This window comes from Peromyscus californicus, unplaced genomic scaffold (genome assembly GCF_007827085.1).
Source record: "Peromyscus californicus insignis strain IS unplaced genomic scaffold, ASM782708v3 Scaffold_12__1_contigs__length_115047231, whole genome shotgun sequence".
NCBI lineage: Eukaryota > Metazoa > Chordata > Mammalia > Rodentia > Cricetidae > Peromyscus > Peromyscus californicus.
The window spans coordinates 94,611,141-94,624,077 of NW_026294413.1; positions in this window are offsets into that span (position 1 = coordinate 94,611,141).

Sequence of the window (12,937 nt, forward strand, 5' to 3'; positions counted from 1 at the left end):
AATCCAACTGAGGCCTTCAGTTTCCCAGTCTGCTCCAGGGATGCCAAGAGCTGACATGCACAGTGACCACCAGGGGCACAGACCTCACCGGAGCCTGGATTCTTCTCCTATAGTTTCCCGGAGCCCTGATACTTCCTTCCTTCAGCCTTCCTTGTCTCTTCCTAAAAACTCCACAGACTCTGGCAATGCCTGGTCCCTTGGGAGACCTAGGATCCCCATAACATTCCTTCCACATCCCCAGACACACAGGACAGGAAGCCATGCTACCCAGATCTGGCCAGACCCAGTCCACCTTCAAGGAATTCCTGGTACCCTGGTACCCAGGGCCACATGGAAAGAGGAGCCTGGGCTTCTTCTGAGATCCAGTGTCACCCTCCTTTGTTGACAGTAGCCCCGGGGACCCCAGTATGCCTGGGATTGTCTATGCTCCTTTGAAACAGTAATAGGGAGCCAATGCCATCTTTGTGCTGGGGGATCTCTATGTTCTCAGAAAGACCTAGATTTCCCTGGTCACCCCTTTCCACCAGGGTCTCAGCGCGTTCTCTCCAGTTCAGCTATCCTGGAAGAGATAAGCACTATAAAAATAACAGGGGTATCCAAGTAGGGGCCTCGGGTTCTTGCTTCCCCACGACTCTCAGCCTGCCTGAGGGATGCTGCCCAAAGAGCCTATATAAGATTTCTGCGCAGGGTCACTGGCCAATGCCTGTCCTTCCCAGAAATCATCACTCTTCTCATACTCATATTCCCATTCCAGAGAAGTCACTTGAATCCCAGCAAGAGATGAGGTTACATGTGGCTACACTGACAGCCAGACCCAGACCCCAAGCCCTGGGCTCCTAGGTACCAGGGCATCCAGACAAGAACCTTGCCATGCATGCTCCAAGGAAGCCTGCTCACGGTTGGATGTCAACAGATGTCTGCCATGCTAGATACACCTAGGCATGGTCTGGTTGGACCATACCACCAGGACCTCTGAACATCACCTTGCTCTTAGCTTCTTAGCTCACTGGTCCCATGGCTTGGCAAGGAGGCTGCCCTGGCTGTAGTAGTGACCTGGGATAGGAACTTCCAACTTCCAACATATTCATTTAGCCTGCGATCCCACACCCAGGCAAGACTGTTCATCTCTCTGGGAATTAGTTTCTTCATCTGATAAGCAATGGTAATTACCTGCCTATCTCATGGGCTGAGAGGAGGCTGGAGTTGTGAAAGTGTTCTGTGCAATGTTCCTGCTGCTGTCACTCAGCTGATCACATATTTACCAAGCCCCTCCTGTCCTGGGATCTGGGGGTGCATGCTAGGACTGTCGGGAGTGGGGAGGAACGGGACTTCGTAGAGCACTGTGGTAAGGAGCGGTGTATCTGGCTTGATGACCATATAGGCCAATGCCATTTGCTGAGAGGAGCATTCATGGAATGTTCTTAGAAGCTCATAGTGGGCACCTTGAGACACGGGTGTCCCTCAGTAGAGAAGCAGGAGTTTCTTGGGAGGTCTGAGCATCATAGACACAGAGGTGACCTCTAACGTCTCAGGGGTGAGATCTTCAGAGAAGAAGATGAGTGAGAGGAGGGCCTGGGGACCCAGTGGTGAGAAGCCAAGTGGCAAAGACTAGGGCCTAAACAGGATAGAAGAAGACAGGTACACTGAGTGATCCAGGGCAAGACAGCATATTTTCCAGAGAGCTGCTGGAGGCAGACACTCCTGGAGTGGGTAGAGGAATAGTTAGGAGAGGAGACACTGGCACAGTGTGTACCTAGTCAACTAAAGCTTGGCCACAAAGAGGAGAAGACAGATGTCACTAGAAGGAAAGATGAGGGCCAAGAAAGCTGTTTTTAATTTACATGGTTTTGTTCCCTTTATTCGGTTTGGGTTTTTTTGTTTTGTTTTGTTTTTAAGACTGGGTTTCTCTGTGTAGCCCTGGCTGTCCTGGAACTTGCTCTATAAACCAGGGTCGCCTCTACCTCACAGAGATCTGCCTGCCTCTGCCTCCCAAGTGATGTATCGGAATTTTCCCAGGGGCCTGCCCCGAGAAAATCCTTCCCTGAGTCCTGGGGAAGACACTACGTCCGGCGTGGGATTATCTGAGGGAGAAGAATCTATTTACACCATGCTCTTTCATCTGTTCCTTTATTTCTCTAAGACAAACTTCTATCTACACAGTTTCAGTTCCATCCTGACACTCAGTTCCTCTCTGTCCCTTCTTTTTCTGTCCTCTCATAGCCCTAGTAATAACTGAGCTCTTATGCTCTCTATCTCATCCTCATCTTCCATTCCTCCATTCTCCATCTTTCCTTCCTCTTCTCCTCTCCTGACCTGATTCAAATCCACCTACAGTCTGCAAAACTTTTCCCTGCTCCTTTCTCCTCAGTCCAAGCCAGTCTGCTTTACCATCTACAGAAACTCCGCCTTGTTCTCTTCTCTCCAGCCGTGTGACTCTGACTGGACCAAGAGTTCTGCTCCAGTCTTCACTGCACCTGGTTGTGCAAAAAACTCCTTTGTCTTGAGTCAATAGCTCTGGGATGCCACTAGGCCTGAAGGAAAGGGATGGTCTGAGCTTCATTTGCATAAGGAACAAAGCTATACATCTACAGCCCACCTGTCTTCTAGGCTCTGTGGGGGTGTTATCTAGTAGATCAACCATAGGTCTGAGAAGCTTACACTTTTTGCCATATGGCCTAGTAGTGTATGGGCACATAAGAATTTCATAGCAGAAGACAGCTGATATATTAAAAGCTGAATAACACCAAATACTCCCTGATAAATGGCTTCCCTCTAGAAAAATTCCTTGGCCTTTCTAGGTATAAATTTATTATATACAGCTGAATCTCTGTAATATATTCTTGCAGCTTGCAGCAGTGATGGGACTAAAGAAGTGTACCAATGCTGCCCAGTCCTTTGTTTCATTTTTAATCCGCTGTATATTGCCTTGTTGTCACACAATTAATTCTGGTTAAGTTAAGCAAAAGGGCTGTGTGTAGGGAGAACACAGGAAGCACCATTGGAAGCTGACTTCGAAGAGCCAGCTTGTCTCTGCAAGACAGGAGCCAGATGACGCAATGCTCCCTGACATCGCACCCTGTTACTGCCTTGGAAGGCAGCACTTGGCTCCTATCTTAGTTTATTTTCCTGTTGCTGTGATAAAATACTCTGATACAAGCAGCTTGGGAGAGAAATGGGTTGTTCTATCTCACAGTTCTAGGATATAGTCCACTATGGCAGGAAGTCAAGGCAGTGGGAGCTTGAAGCAGCTGCTCACACCATATTCATAACCTGGAAGCAGAGCACAGTAATTGTATGCTAATGCTCGGCCCACTTTCTACTTCATCCAGTCCAGGATCCCCTGCCTAGGGAATTGTCCCATCTATAATTAAGATTGGTCTTCTCACATCAATTAACTTAATCAAGATAATCTCCACAGGCCTTACCAGGAGCCCATCTCCCAGGTGATTCCAGATTCTGTCAAGTTAACAATTAACACTAACCATCATAGCTCTTCTGTAAGAATGCCTCTCTGGGAGCCCATTGCTCCACTGAGAACACACACATACACACACACACACACACACACACACACACACACACACACACACACAAGCACATGCAAATACAAACATACATGCATGCAACACTAGCCATGATAGCTCCGCTGTGAGAATGTCTCTGGGAACCCCATTGCCCCACCGAGAACACACACATACACACAGAAGCACGCATCTACATGCACACTCACACACACCATGCTTGCCCTCAAAAGAGGAATGGAAGTAGAGTGGCCGAAAACAGACAGGGTAGTGAGCATAGTGCTGAGTTGAGCATGTTCAACATTGAGGGAGTCAGATCTGCAGAGAGAGGAAGTGAATGGAAACAAAAGCATGGGATCACTGCTGTGTAGTCTCCCAAGGGCTGAGATCCAGAGTGAGTTGAGGAAAAGGAAGGGTAGGGATCTTTCCTGTGTTTAATGTAACGGGAGCAAGAAGAAATAGTATAATAGTGAAGGGTTCAGTCTCTTTCCTCTTGGTAACCCTGACCTAAAAATATGATCTAAAAAAACTTGAAATCTAAAAAGCTCGCATACTAAAATCTTCCTGACCCTGTTTGACTAGCCTAGGGCAAAGGAAAAGAGCTCTTCAGTGGGAGGATGGGTCAGTCAGTGTGCGGTTTCTGCTTTAGTTTTAGAAGGGATGATGAGTTGGAATGGACTACTGTGTCGATGGTTGAGGAGGAGAAAGCTTCAGCAGTATCTGGTTTTCTAACAAAAATAGCCCTACAATGCAAGACTCCTTTAACCATTAGCTCTACAAATAAAAGACACTCTCTCCAGGTATATAATAGGCAGATGGATGGATGGATGAATGGATGGATGGATGGATGGATGGATGGACTTATCCAAGAATACCTATTCCACAGTAGTTAAACTCTACATTTTTCATGAGTCCCAAATGAGTAGGAGTCCCAGATTGTGAGCCCAAAGTTCATACTGGACAGATTCATAGGTGCCTTTGCCACAAGGCCTGCATTATGAGGAATTCGGAGAGACTGATGGCAGATGCACAAATGGACAACTGGATCACAGCAATGGAAGGAAACACAAAGGTCCAGGGCACACAAAGAACAGATTCTAATGACATGCGTCCCAGTTCCCCACATTACCCCCATTTCATTTAAGCAACCCCAAGACGGATACTGCTGACCAACCCTAGTCTACTCTCTCCTCATCTATGGAAACTCCTCTAGTCAAGAGAACTATCAGGAATGCAGACTACATTTCCCAGGTACCGTGATACAAGCTGTGGGGGTGTGTTCTGCCCCATGATAGGTGAGTGAAAGCAGTGTGTGCAGCTTCTTGCATATGCTCTTCAGAAGCATGTACTCTATTCCTTCCCTCTGCTGTGAACGCAATGAAGGTGTGATGAAGCTTGTTTATACCATTCCAACGAAGACAGGACCCTAGAGGTGTCAGAGCCAATGCCCCAACAATGTGCTGGCCTGTCAGCTCTAGATCATTTGTGACAAGATTTTACATGAAAGAGAAGTTGACTTCTACTCCATGCCAACCACTATTTGGGACAGGGTCTGTCTTCCAGCAGGAAAGCCTATATACTAATAAATGCAGAGTTTATACCTGGAAGAGATACAAAGCTTGTGCTGGCTACTTTGATGTCAGTTTGACACAGTTAGAGTCATTTGGGAAGAGAGAACCCCAATTGAGAACATGTCCCTACTAGATTGGCCTGGGGGCAAGTCTGTGGTGCATTTTCTTGATTGATGATTAATGCAGGAAGGCCCATCCCATCGTAGGTCGTGTAACCTCTGGACAGGTGGCCCTGGGGTCTATAAGAAAGCATATTGAGTAAGCCAGGAGGAGCAGGCCAGTTAGCAGCTCCCCAGCCTCTGCATCAGTTCCTGCCTCCAGTTTCCTGCTCTGCTTGAGTTTCTGCCCTGACTTCCCTCAGTGATAGACTGCAATGTGGAAGTGAGCGCTGAATAAACCCTTTCTTACCCAAGTTGATTTTAGTCATGGTGTTTTATCACAGCAACAGAAATCCTAACTAAGACAAAACTTAAAGTTTCTAAATACATTCAGGAAGCAGGCTAGAAAGCTAGAAGCTCCTGCTGGACCATGCCACAGTACATAGCACACCAGTCCCTACAGTGCTTAAAAAGTGACCTTTAGCCTAAGAGAGATTGGGAACTTCAAGTGTTGGCATTTCTCAACTGCCTCTCGCCTGCCTGTAAAGGCCTGTCTGAGTTGGAAGAACATGGACAGAGCTCAGGGTGCACAGGCCAAGGTGGGAGAGAATGAGTACTGTACCACAACTTGGGGAAGACACAGAAGAAGTCTCTAAGACATTGTGTTAGCAGGTCAAGTACGGAGGTGCCTTTCTCCAGCCATTTTGATTAAGGGTCTCTGAGCCTGACCATGACAGCAGCTGAATGACCAAGACCAGTCCAAAGCTGTTCCTTCCAAACCAAGATGAATATTCATGCTGATGTCAGATTAAGGATGTCATACATAGAATATTGAATATCCAGTCTAATCAATAAGAGGCCATGGTTTTCTGGCTTAATTCCATTGCTTGCCCATTCGAAACTGTGGAAGCAAACAGGTAGGAAGGCAGCTGAGCTTCTAAAGGACGCATGTTAACAAGGAGCTTCTCCAGAAAGAGCCTGTGTTTCTGTCCGCTTAAGCATCCCATTATCACCAAGGCTTTACTGACAGGAAGAAGGCTAGAAAGATGTGTGACTCTAAGTGAACACAGTTCAATGCCCACTTCAGATAGAAGATGGGACGAAGAGGAAACCACAGAACCAATTAAGTCAACTCCCAAGGAAAAATTCCAGAGAGGAAATCATCACTAAGGGATCTGCTCCACTCCCTGGGAATCCATAGTTTTAGCTCACCAATGTCTGACAACTCCTGCTTTCCTTCTTGATGGGAGCTCCCAATCTTCATATCCTGTTCTTACTAACATTGGTTTGCTGAATGAATGATACCATGACTGTATCATACCACAGCACATGCAGACCCGACAGGGCCGGCAAGCTCTCCCCAGACTTGGAGCTAGTTGGGACTCTCAGGGCTGTCTTTCCCAGGGATGGGACATATATGAGAAGGACAGCACACACAGACGTTTGGCTGCCCTAAAGGACAGATGAGCTGAGATTGTTAATTACCCCCCAATTGCCTTTATCTCCTTCTGTTCTTAAAGAGAAGATTTTCTGCAGATGTATCCAACCTTCTTATTAAATAAGAAACACAGAACCAATGCAAAGAAGAAAGCCAAGAGGTCAGAGCTAAGAGCTAAAACCTTACCCTTCCTCCCGCGGTGGTCCTACCTCTCCGAACCAGAGCTACCCCTGTGTTAAAGTCTTTATATAGAGTTCCTGTCCTGCCTTCTCATTGGTTGTAAACCCAACCACATGACCGCCTCCTCATGGCCTGTCTGTATAGGCCTCCAGGTTTTCCATGATTGGTATTGAGATTAAAGGCATGTGTATCCAATAATGGCTGTATCCCTGAACACACAGAGACTTACCCAGCTCTGCCTACCAAGTGCTGGAATTACAAGCGTACGCTACCACTGCCCTGCTTTTCTATGGCTTGCTAATAGCTCTGACCCCCGGGCAACTTTATTTATTAACATACAAATAACATTTTAACACAGATAAAATATCACCATAATTTTCCTCTGTGGATAATAGCGGGGTGTATTTGAACATCTTCCAGAATCTGTTTGGCCAAGTCACTGAACAGTGGATCTGAAGTGAAGAGAGCCAATTCCTTTAAGCAGAAAGGGTGACCCTCCCCTCTGCCCTTTCTGTTGCTACTGAGTGGGCAGTGGAGATGTTGGGGAAATGCCTTAACCCACACAGATTAACAACGCCCTAGAACAGCGAAGCAACAAACCGGAAAAGCCTGGGTTCCCAGGCTGCTTGCCTGCCTGCAGGTGATGGGGAAACTTCTTGCTTAAGCTGTCTGATATGAAATCTCTCTTCCAGCTGTTCAACCTATATTTTAAAAATTAGTCACCCAATTCTCTCCTCTCCACCCAAGTGCTGTAGGAGGGTCTCAGAGGACAGGGGTGTGACTAGGCAAAAAGCCAATCGTGCTATCACCTTACCCTGGCTATAGAGACTATTCAGGACAAACATATCTCCCATTTAGAACCAGCAATATGAAATTCTTTGGAAGATCTGAGGAGGGGACACTCTTTACCCTAAGGGTGTGTGAGCCCTAAAGTTGTTGTATCCATCTTACACAAGGCCAATAGAGGAGAGGCTCAGAGAATAACAAAGGAAGAACGTCCAAGTCTGCACTGGATGGAGCCCTCAATCCAGGGAAGACTAAAGCCTAACTCGTCCCTCCATCCCTCAACTACAGACACAAATTGTTTATTCAATTTTATTTAAACTTCTTTGGAAGAGATTTCGATCCCTTGCTTCCAAAAATGTCGTTAGTGACACACTTTTATCAGCAGCCTCGGGAGGATCAGAGCGGCATCACAGACCAGGACACAGGCTCAGACTTGAAGCGTAAGTCAGAGACCACAGAATCTTGTTCAGAGACAGAAATCAGTGGCTCTAAGGACGCGTGTGGACTTGACGTAGAACTAGACAGTCCTCAGGACTGAGTACACAGAGCCAGAAATAGCGGCCGTTCCAGCCCTTCCCTCAGGGATTTCCTGGTAGGCCTTCTTCCTTGCTGTTCTCTCAACCACAGGGCGCCCTCTACTGATGTCTGTGGTTTTGAAAGCTTGGATGTTAAGCGGGCTGCTTTTGCTTTTTTTTAAAAAAAAAAAAAAAAATACTTTTAATGTGCATTGTTGTTTTGCCTGCGTGTGTGTCTGTGTGAGGGTGTCAGATCTTGGAGTTATGGACAAGTGTGAGCTGCCACGTGAGTGCTGAGAACTGAACCCAAGTCCTCTGGAAGGAAGAGCAGCCAGTGCTCTTAACGGCTAAGCCATCTTAATGGATGCTTCACACTTCCCCTGGAGCTAGGAATCTTGCTTCTGAGGTCCTGCCAAGTTTCTCAAGTCACAATTCGAAAAATGATGAATCTTACAGACATGGTCACTTTTAATGTCGAAGATAATGCACAAGTTATTGTCAGCTGATGAGTCGGCACTTGAATGTGGTGACTTTTATCCAACAGCCATGGGATCTAAGATGCGGCCATCTACTGACTGTCTTCCCTGCTAGGGCTGTGAGCAAGGCATATATCTCTGCCAACTTGTCTTGCATGCCTACAGAGAATTATTTTACCAGTCAACACTCGGATTTCAAGAGGTAGGTGACTAAATCAAATTGGCCACAGCAGTGCGGTTACTATTCTTTGGGTCTTATAAGTCAAGAAACCAGGAGAGCCGGGTTCGGCTGGAGCCACACAGGCTTGAATTATGTCATTGGAGACTGGTATCTCACCATCCCTTTGAGCCTCTCAGCAACTCCTAGATTGTCTCCACAACTTCACGTTCATGAGGATAATTTTAAAAAATCGAAGCATACCAAATCATTGTGTTAGTTACTGTTGTTATCCCATCCAACAATTGCCCATGAATTCTGAGTTCAAGTCAATAAACTGAGGTGGGCTGCCAACCACTGAGGCCCAAGGATGTGGTGATCCAACTGTCCAGGTTGGATTAGCCTATCTTTGGAGTTAAGGAGAATGGGACTACCTAATGACATGGCTTAAGAATAGGGAGCACATGTGGGTTTTATCATCGGAAAAAGCAAAAATGGGATGTGGTGGTATTGTATTCCCCAAAATATTGTGCACCCTAATAAACTTATCTGGGGTCAGAGACACAACAGCCACTAGATACAAAGGCTAGAAAGTGGTGGCACTCACACCTTTAATCCTAGCACTCCAGAGGTAGATATCCCTCTGGATCTCTGTGAGTTCAAGGTCACATTGGAAACAGCCAGGCATGGTGACACACACCTTTAATTCCAGAAAGCGAGCCTTTAATGGGTTAAGCCTTTAATGGCTGGTTAAGCTTTTAGGTTTTGAGCAGCATAGTTCAGCTGAGATTCATTCTGGATGAGGACTCAGAGGCCTCCAGTCTGAGGAAACAAGACCAGCTGAGGATCCGGCGAGGTGAGGTGGCTGTGGCTTCTTCTGGTTCTCTGACCTTCCAGCATTCACCCCAATACCTGGCTCAGGTTTGATTTTATTAATAAGAACTTTTAAGATTCATGCTACAAATGGACACTAGACAGGCAGAGCAGCAGACATCTTCTACAGTCTATGCCTTTGCCACTCAACAGTCACACGTCCTCCTTGCCGTAAACACAGCGCTCAAGCTGCCTCCTCCTCGTCCCCCGTCTTCCACTCTTCCCCTCCTTCTTCTTGTTCCTCTTTCCTCTTTCTCCCCTTCCTTGTCCCACTCCTTTTCTCCTCTCCCTTCCCCTCTCCTTTTTCTTCCTTGAACTTCCTTCTCTTCTTCTTCCTCCTCCTGCTGTGTAATCGGGCTTGTTTCAAATTGGCAGGCCTCCTGTATCAGCACCCCAGGGATTACAGGTGTTGACCACTGCACCGGCCACTTGCTAACGTTCTTCGTCAAGAACGTGCTATCATGTGCCCTCTGAAGGCTATGACAGAAGGAATTCGGGCACTCAGCCAGCTGCTGCACCCAGGCCCAGCTCCAGAATCTCTGGGGGATGCACTGCTCCTTCAGATGCCTGGAAAGAACTGTACCAAGTGAGGGTATATAGAGCTAGACTGCAGGACCTGATTGGTGAGCCCCTCAGAGCTCCAGACAGTCTCAGTCATCTGGATTATTCCCTTCACATCTCAGCTGAAAGCATCTGGGCAGCCTACTCTAACCAGGGGCTAAAGAGCACATGGAAGAGGGTCACACTAAGAAGGAATCGAGGATGCTGAGATAACATGGGACATCTGACTGCACCTGCCTATTCCTCGATAGAGACAAAGACAGCACTGAGGAGCCAGCTGATAAGTGAGTGGCTGGATCCCCGAGCTCATAAATGTCATCAGTGGCAACTCTGGTTAAGAAGCTTTCAGTAATCCTTGGGAGCTGTAGGCTGCCAGTTCTTGGGGAAGTGGACACCAACACAACCTTGACTCGGGAGAACTGGACACTGTATGTGCCTGTTGGGTGCAAGATCATGGCTCCTGGCTGGTCTGATGGTGATCTTGCTGGTGACCATGTACATGTGCATTCAGCTAAACACCTGCCTTGTCAGTATAGAAAAGGACAAGCTCCAGCCACATATGCTCTGTGACATTATCAGCAGACTAACTAAACAAAAGCTTGTTTCTCAATCTTACTCCCATCACAAGAGGGCTCTGTTCTTCCTGGGGGGCTTCTTAACACCTGCTCTTACAACCTCCATGCAGAAAAACAGGGTAAATCATGCATCCACTCTTGAAGCTTCCATTGGGAGGTGACAGACATTGCTTCTACTCTCATGGGTCCAAATAAGTCACATGTCCATTCCTGATTCTACAGGGGGCTACAACTAGTGACAAGCCCCCTTCATCTGCCTTTCCCCTCCCTCCTCACCCGTGCCCCCCTCCTGACAGTCTTGAACAGCGTGTCCCATCCACAGTGGTCTGCCCCCGCCCTTGATCACTAATTAAGAAAATGCCCTCCAGGCTTGTCTGCTTGTTCCCTCCTCAGACAACTGGAGTTGGTGTCAAATTGACATAAAACTGGCAGCACACATCCGAAGCCGTAGCTGTGGACCCTGAAGGAGATAGGGAGGGAGTCTCCGTTTTGTTGTTGCTTTGGTTTGGTTTTTTGAAACACGGTCTCTCTGTGTAGCCCTGGCTGTCCTGGAACTCACTCTGTAGACCTCGAACTCACGAAAATCTGCCTGCCTCTGCCTCCCACGTGCTGGGATTAAAGACGTGCGCCACCACAGACCAGTGAGCCTGGGTTTTGATAAAACAGTTAAGCAGCTGTAGTGCTCTGGACTGCCAATCTCGTGCTTGCTAGTTAGGTGAGAACAACACAATCCTTATCTATTGGATAGTTTGTTATTCCATCCGAACCCATTCCTTATTATTTACCTTTTCTATGCTTGAAGTTTCTCTGTGTTCAGATTCACGTGCAGTAGGAAGACCTTTAGGCCCTACCACACCAGGTTTAATCTGAGGTGGGAAATTCCTAGTCTTGGGGGCTGTTACCTAACCTTTTGAAGTCTTGGTTTTTTATTTATTTTATTAATAAGTAAACAAAAGCAATGGCACACAGTCATTCCCGGTGTCCTTTTCCCTTGACCAGCTCCCCCCTATAAGATTGAAAAGACCAGTCACTCACTTTCTTGGTCTCCCCTGAATCTAGCATAGCTGTGGGTGGTCTGGCCAACAAAATCAATGAGGGATAAGACTCAAGATGTGCTTCCTGGGTGGCCTGTGCAGCCACCTGAGGCCATGTTGATGTCTGTGGCCTGTGCAGCCACCTGAGGCCATGTTGGTGTCTGTGGCCTGTGCAGCCACCTGAGGCCATGTTGATGCCTGTGGTCTGTGCTGCCACCAAGGGCCATGTTAGAATCTGTGGTCCTGTTGCAGATGGAGGTCATGTTGATGCCCATGGCCCATGTTACTGCTGAAAGCCATGTGGATGTCTGTGGTTTGACTGCTACCTGAAGCCATGTTGATGTCTACGGCCTGTGTTGCCTCCAGAGGTCATGTTGACATCCGTGGCCTGTGCTGCCATGGAGGGCTGTGGTGGTATTGGTGGCTCGTGCTGCAGTAGAGGGCCGTGTTGATGTCCATGGTCTGTACTGCTACTGGGGACCATGCTGAGGTGCTGTGGGATGTTCTGTATGGCAAATGTGTTGCTGATTAGTCAATAAATAAAACACTGATTGGCCATTGGCTAGGCAGGAAGTGTAGGCGGGACAAGGAGGAGAATAAAGCTGGGAAGTGGAAGGCTGAGTCAGAGAGACACTGCCAGCCGCCACGATGACAAACAGCATGTGAAGATGCCGGTAAGCCACGAGCCACATGGCAAGGTATAGATTAATAGAAATGGATTAATTTAAGCTGTAAGAACAGTTAGCAAGAAGCCTGCCACGGCCATACAGTTTGTAACCAATATAAGTCTCTGTGTTTACTTGGTCGGGTCTGAGTGGCTGTGGGACTGGCAGGTGAGAGAGATTTGTCCTGACTGTGGGCCAGGCAGGAAAACTCTAGCAACACTGAGGTCTGTAGCACATGCTGACACTGGAGAGACCATGTTGATGTTGGTGGCCCATACTGTTGCCAGAAACCATGTGGAAGTCCATGTTCTGTGCACCCCTGATGGTAAAGGGCAAGGAAGCTAGTTTTGCAGTGGTATCGATGACTGAAGATTGACAGTTGAGAAAGAGGGACATAGAAGACTTCTGTGACACCCTCCACCCCCACTGCACCCCCACCACACCCCCACCACACCACACCCCACCACCAAAAAGTAACAGCCTAGAC